The following is a 10,975-nucleotide window of genomic DNA, read 5'->3' on the forward strand; positions in this document are numbered from 1 at the left end:
TCTCTCTCTCTGTCTCGTTCCCTCTCTCTCTCTGTCTCGTTCCCTCTCTCTCCTTCTGTCTCTTTCCTTCTCTCTCTCCTCTGTCTCGTCCCCCTCCTCTCCATCTGTCTCGTTCCCTCTCTCTCTCTCTCTCTTGTCTCGTTCCCTCTCTCTCTCTCTCTCTTGTCTCGTTGTCTCTCTCTCTCTCTCTCTCTTGTCTCGTTCCCCCTCTCTCTCTCTCTCTCTCTCTCTCTTGTCTCGTTCCCTCTCTCTCTCTCTCTCTCTCTCTTGTCTCGTTCCCTCTCTCTCTCTCTCTCTCTCTCTTGTCTCGTTCCCTCTCTCTCTCTCTCTCTTGTCTCGTTCCCTCTCTCTCTGTCTCGTTCCTCTCTCTCTGTCTCGTTCCTTCTCTCTCTCTCTGTCTCGTCCCCCTCCTCTCCATCTGTCTCGTTCCCTCTCTCTCTCTCTCTCTTGTCTCGTTCCCTCTCTCTCTCTCTCTCTCTTGTCTCGTTCCCTCTCTCTCTCTCTCTCTCTGTCTCGTTCCCTCTCTCTCTCTCTCTCTCTTGTCTCGTTCCCTCTCTCTCTCTCTCTCTCTCTTGTCTCGTTCCCTCTCTCTCTCTCTCTCTGTCTCGTTCCCTCTCTCTCTGTCTCGTTCCCTCTCTCTCTGTCTCGTTCCTTCTCTCTCTCCTCTGTCTCGTCCCCCTCCTCTCCATCTGTCTCGTTCCCTCTCTCTCTCTCTCTCTTGTCTCGTTCCCTCTCTCTCTCTCTCTCTCTCTCTCTCTCTCTCTCTTGTCTCGTTGCCTCTCTCTCTCTCTCTCTCTTGTCTCGTTCCCCTCTCTCTCTCTCTCTCTCTCTCTCTCTCTCTCTCTCTCTCTCTCTCTCTCTCTCTCTCTCTCTCTCTTGTCTCGTTCCCTCTCTCTCTCTCTCTCTTGTCTCGTTCCCTCTCTCTCTCTCTCTTGTCTCGTTCCCTCTCTCTCGTCTCGTTCCCTCTCTCTCTCTCTCTCTCTCTTGTCTCGTTCCCTCTCTCTCTCTCTCTCTCTTGTCTCGTTCCCTCTCTCTCTGTCTCGTTCCCTCTCTCTCTGTCTCGTTCCTCTCTCTCTGTCTCGTTCCTTCTCTCTCTCCTCTGTCTCGTCCCCCTCCTCTCCATCTGTCTCGTTCCCTCTCTCTCTCTCTCTCTTGTCTCGTTCCTCTCTCTCTCTCTCTCTCTCTCTCTCTCTCTCTTGTCTCGTTGCCTCTCTCTCTCTCTCTCTTGTCTCGTTCCCCTCTCTCTCTCTCTCTCTCTCTCTCTCTCTCTCTCTCTCTCTCTCTCCTCTCTCTCTCTCTCTCTCTCTCTTGTCTCGTTCCCTCCTCTCTCTCTCTCTCTTGTCTCGTTCCCTCTCTCTCTCTCTCTCTCGTCTCGTTCCCTCTCTCTCTCTCTCGTTCCCTCTCTCTCTCTCTCTCTCTCTTGTCTCGTTCCTCTCTCTCTCTCTCTCTCTTGTCTCGTTCCCTCTCTCTCTCTCTTGTCTCGTTCCCTCTCTCTCTCTCTTGTCTCGTTCCCTCTCTCTCTCTCTTGTCTCGTTCCCTCTCTCTCTCTCTGTCTCGTTCCCTCTCTCTCCTTCTGTCTCGTTCCTTCTCTCTCTCCTCTGTCTCGTCCCCCTCCTCTCCATCTGTCTCGTTCCCTCTCTCTCTCTCTTGTCTCGTTGCCTCTCTCTCTCTCTCTCTCTCTCTTGTCTCGTTCCCTCTCTCTCTCTCTCTCTCTTGTCTCGTTCCCTCTCTCTCTTGTCTCGTTCCCCCCCCTCTCTCTCTCTCTCTCTCTCTCTCTCTCTCTCTCTCTCTCTCTCTTGTCTCGTTCCCTCTCTCTCTCTCTCTCTCTTGTCTCGTTCCCTCTCTCTCTTGTCTCGTTCCCCCCCCCTCTCTCTCTCTCTCTCTCTCTCTCTCTCTCTCTCTCTCTCTCTCTCTTGTCTCGTTCCCTCTCTCTCTCTGTCTCGTTCCCTCTCTCTTCTTCTGTCTCGTTCCTTCTCTCTCTCCTCTGTCTCGTCCCCCTCCTCTCCATCTGTCTCGTTCCCTCTCTCTCTCTCTCTCTCTCTTGTCTCGTTCCCCCTCTCTCTCTCTCTTGTCTCGTTCCCTCTCTCTCTCTCTCTTGTCTCGTTCCCTCTCTCTCTCTCTTGTCTCGTTCCCTCTCTCTCTCTCTCTTGTCTCGTTCCCTCTCTCTCTCTCTCGTCTCGTTCCCTCTCTCTCTCTCTCTCTCTCTTGTCTTGTTCCCTCTCTCTCTCTCTCGTCTCGTTCCCTCTCTCTCTTGTCTCGTTCCCTCTCTCTCTTGTCTCGTTCCCTCTCTCTCCTTTTGTCTCGTTCCCTCTCTCTCCTTTTGTCTCGTTCCTTCTCTCTCTCCTTCTGTCTCGTTCCTTCTCTCTCTCCTTCTGTCTCGTTCCTTCTCTCTCTCCTTCTGTCTCGTTCCTTCTCTCTCTCCTTCTGTCTCGTTCCCTCTCTCTCTCCCTCTGTCCCGTTCCCACTCTCTCTTGTTATCTCCCTAGTTTTTTCGTTCTGTCTCGCACACTTTCCCGCATTCATGCTCTTGTTTTGTTGTCTCGCGCTCATGTACTCTTGTTTTGTTCTCTCTCATGGTTGCGTGGTTGTGTTTTTTGAGGGTGAATCATCTCAATTTTGTACTATGCTGTATTAGTTCCTCAGGGTAGTGTATTAGGCTGAATCATCTTCAGCTGTTTCATCAATAATCTTGATTTTATCCGAAGTAGTGATGTTTGCTTGGATCCAACCCAAACTCTGGTCAGATACATGAACGACACTTTTGTTATCATTAAGAAAACTGAAATTGAGAACACACACCGGATTATCAACATCATGCTCTCGGGGATCAGATTTACGAGAGAGACAGAAACCAACAATCAACTCTCATTGCTGGATGTGATGGTTGAGAGAACACACAACGGTGAATGCACCGCAAAAGTGTACAGGAAAGCCCACACACCGACCAGGTCCTGACCTATAACAGCAACCATCCAAACACACACAAGAGAAACTGCATTAGAGCCTGTTCAAAAGGGCTACAACACTGCAGCACTCCCGACCTACGAAGAGAAGAATACCTCTATAGAGTATTTGCCAAGAAGAGCTATTCCCGCAACTTCATCTGCAGATGCCTAACAGTCAGACAACGCGACAAGAACATGCCAAGACCTAACTCGCTAGCCACGCTACCTTACATAAAAAACATCTCTGTACTGACAGCCTGACTTCTTCGACCACTGGGATTCATGACAGCCCATAAACCGACAGCCACGCACAGACAACTCACCAGGACAAAAGACCCTATACCCATCATGTGCAAGGCAAACATAATTTACAAAATTTCACGCAAAGACTGCACGAAACACTACATGGGACAAAGGCAGACAACTAGCAATCCACATCCATGAACAACAACTCACCACCAAATGCCACGACTAGCTCTCCCTAGCAGCCACACATACACAGATGACAAGGAGCACAAACTTGACTGGGACAACACAGCAATCATAGGACAAGCCAAACAGAGGACAGCCAGAGAATTTCTAGAAGCATGGCACTCATCCATGGATTCCCATCAACAAACACATACACCTACACCCAATGTACCAGCCACTACAGCGAACAATCAGAATCAGCAGGAATGGAACCAAATAAATTCCAGAAGAGACAGTACAGCAGAATTTCACAGGAGGCTTCAAAGCACTGAAGATGTCACCTGGATAGGGGATGATATGTCTGTAAATCAACTTCCCAACTCGGCAAACATTCCCACAACTACGACAACTGGCTACAAATCCTTACGCAAACTTTGAATGTTTGCTTATGACTGCACGATATTCAGCACATTTCAAAGCTCCTGAGATGCTCATGCAATCTGTGCTCACGTGCAGCCAGATCTGAACAACATGCAAGCTTTGGCTCATGAGTACCAAATAATATTCATGCCACAAAAGTGCAAGGAAATTACTCTTTCCAAGAGAAAAAGCACCTATTTTTCCTTGACATCCAACAGAATTATCATCACTGAATCTCTCTGAAATATCCTGTAGGTTGCCATCGACCAGAAGCTTAACTAGATCTGCCACATGAATATTGTGTTCATGTGTGCAGGTCAGGGGTTGAGAATACTGCAACAAGTAACTCATCTTCTAACTCCCCTAAGTCAATTCACTATTTACAAGGCACAGGTAAGTTTGATGGATTACTCTCAAACTGTCTGGATGAGTGCAGCACCAATAACAATGAGCAGCAGAATATCAATCATGCTCAAGTGGCTCACTTCAGTCCATCCACCACCTTAAGTATCCTTCACCCTAGCACTGCCACACAATGGCAACAATCAGCAAAGGCGCATTCATTGTCACCTTCCAAACCCACAACCTCTACCACCTAGTAGATAGGAACACAACATATGGAATGCCATGAACATCTTCAAGTCTCTCACTATCTAGATTTGGAAGTAAATCACCATTTGTTCACTGTCATGAGTTCTAAATTAAGCATCTCTGAGCAGATTATTACTGAACATGTGTTGCTTGATAGCACTGTCATTGACACCACATGGAGCTAATCTCACTTTCCTGGTCTCTTCTCATACCCCTCCTGCTATGCTTTAAATATTAACATATCCGAATTTGAGGTGACGCTTAGCTTATTAATAGTTTACTTGTGACTTCACAGCTGGACATCAGTTGAAGTCTCAAGAAGAATTGACAAATGATGTTAACTACCTTTGAAAGTAGTTAGATGTAGATGGAGCTAGTGATTGCTTCCTATGGTAATTCTGCTAGATTGGTAAGGCCCAGATTTGGAATACTGTACAATTCTGCTCGCCCTGCTATAGGAAGGATGCCATTAAATTGGAATGGGTGCAAAAAAAGATTGCAAGGATGTTACTGAGACTTGAAAGTTTGAGTTAAAAAGACAGACTGGATATGCTGAGTCAAGATTAGAGTGGTGCTGGAAATACACAGCAGGTCAGGCAGCATCCGAGGAGCAGGAAAATCGAAGTTTCGGGCAGGAGCCATTCATCACGAATGAGGATGGAAGCGTCGGGGTGAAGAGATAAATGGGAGGGGTTGGGGCTAGGGAGAAGGTAGCTGGGAATGCAGTAGGTGGATGGAGGAAGGGGTAAAGGTGATAGGTCAGAGAGGAGGGTGGAGAGGATAGATGGGAAGGAAGATTGACAGGTGGGACGGGTCATGAGGATGGTGCTGAGCTGGAAGTTTGCAACTGGGGTAAGGTAGGGGAGGGGAAATGAGGAAACTGGTGAAGTCCACCAGTGGGCGGCACGGTGGCACAGTGGTTAGCACTGCTGCCTCACAGCGCCAGAGACCCGGGTTCAATTCCCGCCTCAGGCGACTGACTGTGTGGAGTTTGCACGTTCTCCCCGTGTCTGCGTGGGTTTCCTCCGGGTGCTACGGTTTCCTCCCACAGTCCAAAAATGTGCAGGCCAGGTGAATTGGCCATGCTAAATTGCCCGTAGTGTTAGATAAGGGGTAAATGTAGGGGTATGGGTGGGTTGCGCTTCGGCGGGTCGGTGTGGACTTGTTGGGCCGAAGGGCCTGTTTCCACATTGTAAGTAATCTAATTCAATGTAAGTAATCTAATTCAAAATCCACATTGATGCCCTCGGGTTGAAGTGTTCCGAGGCGGAAGATGTGTTCTTCCTCCAGGCATCAGGTGGTGAGGGAGTGGCGGTGGAGGAGTGGGAGGGGGAGTAGAAATATTCAGCCACGGGACAGTGGGGTTAATTGGTGCGGGTGTCCTGAAGATGTTCCCTGAAGCGCTCCGCAAGAAGGCGTACAGTCTCCCCAATGTAAAGGAGACCGAATCGGGAGCAACGGATGCAATAAATGACATTTGTGGAAGTGCAGGTGAAACTTTGATGGATGTAGAAGGCTCCTTTGGGGCCCTGGATAGAGGTGAGTGGGGAGGTGTGGGCACAGGTTTTGCAATTCCTGTGATGGCTGGGAACTAGCCAGAAGGGGAGGGTGGGTTGGGGTGTGTGGACCTGACCATGTAGACATGGAGGGTGCAGTCTTTGTGGAAAGCAGATGGGGAGGGAAATACATCCCTGGTAGTGGGATCTGTTTGTAGGTGGTGGAAATGTCGGCGGATGATGCAGTTTATGCAGAGTCTGGTGGGGCGGAAGGTGAGGAACGGGGGGTTCTGTCCTTGTTGTGGTTGGAGGGGTGGGGTTTGACGGCGGAGATGTGGGACATGGATGAGATGCATTGGAAGGCATCTTCAACCACATGAGATGGGAAATTATGGTCTTTAAAGAAGGAGGCCATCTGGTGCGTTCTGTGGTGGAACTGGTCCTCCTGGGAGCAGATACGGCAGAGGAATTGGGAATACAGAGTAGTATTTTGCAGGAGATATTGAGACATTTTTCTCTGGAGCATAGGAGGCTGAAGGGGGACCTTACAGAAGTTGATAAAATCACAAGGATCATAGATAAGGTGAATAGCCAAGGTCTTTTATCCCAGGGTAAAGGGAGTCCAAAACTAGAGGGTATTGGTTTAAGGTAAAGGGGGAAGATTTTATAGGGACCCAAAGGATAACCTTTTCAAACAGGGGGTGGTGCATATATGGAACGAGGCACCAGAAAAAGTGGTAGAAAGGGGTACAATCACAACATTTAAATCGGTACATGAATAGGAAGGGTTTCGAGGGATATGGGTCATATACAGGCAAATGAGGGTGATTTAGTTTTGTGAGCTTGGGTTTGGCTTGGATGAGTTGGACCAAAGGTCTGTTTCTGTGCTGTAAGACTACTCTATGAAGGAGCAGGGAAACAGAGCTACTTGGATGACGCTTTCAGTCAGTCAGCACCGTCCCGATGGAATAAATGGACTTTTCTGCTGTCCAATTCTTTTTTTTCCTGAACTTGGTGAATACATTCAACCATGCAATTTCAATGCTAGTTACTGGCTCATTAGGAACAGACAAACTAGGATGTGTTTAGATCAGGAAAGCTGTGGTGATATTTAGTAACTAAGCTGGGGAAAAAGAATGGATTAATAGATCAATTTACTCCATAATGTTTATTGCAAAATAGGTTATTAGAATAGGAGAGGCAATGACCTAATGCTGTCATTGCTGGAATGTTTATTCTAAAGACCCAGATAATGTTCTGGAGACAGAGGTTCGAATCCTGGAGGAATTTGAAATAAAAAAATGTCTGGAATTTAGAATCTAATGATGACCATGAAATCTATTGTTGATTATTTGAGAAAAACTCATCTGGTTCACTCATATCCTTTAGGGAGGGAAACTATCATCCTTACCGGGTCTGGCCTGCATGTGACTTCAGACCCACAGCAGCGTGGTTGACTCTTAACTGCCCTGTGGACAATTAGGGATGGGCAATAAATGTTGCCTGGCCAGCGATGCCCTCATCCTGTGAATGAATAAATATAAAGAAAGGGAGTAAATCTTGCATGGATTGTGCAGCAGAAGAATACTGAATGTAGTCTAAGGACTCCTGTTCCTTTCATTTACTTAGAGTCATAGAGATGTACAGCATGGAAGTAGACCCTTCAGTCCAACCCGTCCATGCCGACCAGATATCCCAACCCGATCTAGTCCCACCTGCCAGCACTCGGTCCATATCCCACCAAACCCTTCCTAATCATATACCCATCCAAATGCCTTTTAAATGTTGCAATTGTAACAGCCTCCACCAATTCCTCTGGCAGCTCATTCCATACGCGTACCACCCTCTGCCTGAAAAAGTTTCCCCCTAGGTCTCTTTTTATATCTTTCCCCTCTCACCCTAAACCTATGCCCTCTAGTTCTGGACTCCCTGACCCCAGTGAAAAGACTTTACCTATTTATCCTATCCATGCCCCTCATAATTTTGTAAACCTCTATAAGGTCACCCCTCAGCCTCTGACACTCCAGGGAAAACAGCCCCAGCCTGTTAAGCTTCTCCCTATAGCTCAAATCCTCCAACCCTGGCTAAAAATCACACAACACCAGGTTATAGTCCAACAGGTTTAATTGGAAGCACACACTAGCTTTCGGAACGTTGCTCCTTCATTAGTTGATGGTGGAGGGCTCATTCATAACACACAGAATTTATAGCAAAAATTTACAGTGTGATATAACTGAAATTATACATTGAAAAATTGATTAAGTCTTTCATCTGTTGGAATACCATGATAGTTTCACTTCTTTTATGTGTAAATCACAAAACCTTTTTTTAAAAAGTTGCATTCTCAGGTTAGCTGTTAACAATAGGTGATAGCTAGACAGTATGTTGAAGATGTTAGTCCCCTGTGTTCTCTGTCTATGCCAAGATGTTTAGATTGATTCTAATCTAAAAAGTGAGATAACGGAGTTTTACATGAATTCATGCAGTTTTTGAGCAAAGTACAATGTAACTCTGCAAGTACAAATTCACCCCACAAAATATATGTGTGCATATGGGTCTTTGTCTGTCTGTGTGTGTTTCTGTCTGGGTTGGAGGTTGTGAGTGTGAGAAAGTGTATGTGTGAGTGTAGTGTGTCTTAAGCCTGTGAGGGGGTGCATGTGTGAGTGTGGGTGTGTGTGTGCATGTGTGTGTATGTGTGTGTGTGTATGTATGTAAGTAAAGTGCAATGGTGGTCACCTGTAATGTGACATGAATCCAAGGTCCCGGTTGAGGCCCTCCCTGTGGGTGCCGAACTTAGCTATCAGCCTCTGCTCAGCCACTTTTCGCTGCTGCCTGTCCTGATGTCCGCCTTGGAGGATGGTCACCCAAAGGTCTGAGGTCGTATGTCCTGGACCATTGAAGTGTTCCCCAGCTGGGAGGGAACACTCCTGTCTGTTGATTGTTGTGCAGTGCCCATTCATTTGTTGTCGTAGCCTTTGCTCGGTTACCCCAATGTACCATGCCTCAGGGCATCTTTGCCTGCAGCGTATAAGATAGACAACGTTGGCTGAGTCATATGAGTACCTGTCATGTCCTCCCACCTTGTACATGGTAGGTACTCATGTGACTCAGCCAACGTTGTCTATCTTATATGTTGCAGGCAAAGATGCCCTGAAGCATGGTACATTGAGAAATCGAGCAAAGGTTACGACAACGGATGAATGGGCACCGCACAACAATCAACAGACAGGAGTGTTCTCTCCCAGTTGGGGAACACTTCAGTGGTCCAGGACATTCAACCTCGGACCTTCGGGTGACCATCCTCCAAGGCGGACTTCGGGACAGGCAGCAGCGAAAAGTGGCCAAGCAGAGGCTGATAGCTAAGTTCGGTAACCATAGGGAGGGCCTCAATTGGGACCTTGGGTTCATGTCACATTACAGGTGACCACCATTGCACTATACACACACACACACACACAGACACTCCTACACACACACAGACACTCCTACACACACACATTCACACATACTTTCTCTCTCTCACTCACTTACTCACTCGCGTGCACGCACTCCTATATACACATACACACGGACACACACATACACAGACGCACACACAGGCACCTACATACACCCTTACAGACACACACACTCCCACACTCTCACATGCACCCCCTTACAGACTTAAGACACTCTACACTCTCACTCACAACCCCCAACTCAAACAGACAAAGACCCACATGCACACATATATTTTGTGGGGTGAATTTGTGCTTGCAGGGTTACATTGTACTTTGCTCAAAAACTGCATGCATTCATGTAAAACTCCATTATCTCACTTTAGATTAGAATCAATCTAAACATCTTGGCATAGACAGAGAACACAGCGGGCTAACGCCTTCAACATATTATCTAGCTATCACCCATTGTTAACAGCTAACCTGAGAATGCAACTTTTATATAAAAAAAAGGTTTTGTGATTTACACATAAAAGAAGTGAAACTATCATGGTATTCAAACAGATGAAAGACTTAACAATCAATTTTTCAATGTATAATTTCAGTTATATCACACTGTAACTTTTTGCTATAAATTCTGTGTGTTAGGATTGAGCCCTCCACTATCACCTGATGAAGGAGCGACGTTCCTAAAGCTAGTGTGCTTCCAATTAAACCTGTTGGACTGTAACCTGGTGTTGTGTGATTTTTAACTTTGTACACCTCAGTCCAACGCTGGCATCTCCAGATCCAATCTTGGGAACATCCTTGTAAATCTTTTCTGAACCGTTTCAAGTTTCACAACATCTTTCACTATAGAAAATGAAAATGTTGGCGAGGAAGATACAGAGATACTTGCATCTAGACTAGAAGAGATTGAGGTTCACAAGGAAGAGGTATTAGAAACACTGCAGAGTGTGAAAATAGACAAGTCCCCTGGGCCGGTTGGGATCTATCCTAGGATCCTATGGGAAGCAAGGGAAGAGATTGCCGAGCCTTTGGCATTGATCTTCAAATCATCGTTGTCTACAGGAATAGTGCCTGAGGATTGGAGGATAGCAAATGTGGTTTCCTTGTTCAAAAAGGGTAGTAGAGACAACCCTGGTAATTACAGACCAGTGAGTCTCACTTCAGTTGTTGGTAAAGTGTTGGAAAAGGTTCTAAGAGATAAGATTTATAACCATCCAGAAAAGAATCTGATCATGGACAGTCAGCACGGTTTTGTGAAGGGTAGGTCGTGCCTAACGAATCTTATTGAGTTTTTTGACAAAGTGACCAAACAGATAGATGAGAGTAAACTGGTTGATGTGGTGTATGTGGATTTCAGCAACGCGTTCGATAAGGTTCCCTACAGTAGACTAATATACAAAATGTGGAGGAATGGGATTGTGGGAGACATAGCAGTTTGGATCAGTAATTGGCTTGCTGAAAGAGAACAGAGGGTTGTAGTTGATGGAACATGTTCATCTTGGTGTCCAGTTACTAGTGGCGTACCGCAAGGGTCAGTGTTGGGTCCACTGCTGTTCGTTATTTTTATAAATGACCTGGATGAGGATTTAGGGTGGGTTAGTAAATTTGCAGACGACACTAAGGTCGGTGGATTTGTGGATAATGATGAAGGATGTAGTAGGTTGCA

The 10,975-nt window shown here is 46.6% G+C and overlaps 1 long non-coding RNA gene across 1 annotated transcript in view; it reads left to right on the top strand.

Annotated features, from left to right (window-relative positions):
• The window catches only part of LOC148149070 (uncharacterized), a 40,450-nt gene extending 30,426 nt beyond the window's left edge, over positions 1-10,024 (top strand). The window contains exon 4 of the long non-coding RNA XR_015758548.1: positions 9,003-10,024. This is a non-coding gene — a long non-coding RNA (uncharacterized LOC148149070). The remainder of the gene's footprint in view (positions 1-9,002) is intronic.
• Positions 10,025-10,975: the final 951 nt, after the last annotated feature.

Source organism: Chiloscyllium plagiosum, unplaced genomic scaffold (assembly GCF_037043375.1).
Source record: "Chiloscyllium plagiosum isolate Xiang-an unplaced genomic scaffold, Cpla_swu_hap1 HiC_scaffold_10, whole genome shotgun sequence".
NCBI classification, from domain to species: Eukaryota; Metazoa; Chordata; class Chondrichthyes; order Orectolobiformes; family Hemiscylliidae; genus Chiloscyllium; species Chiloscyllium plagiosum.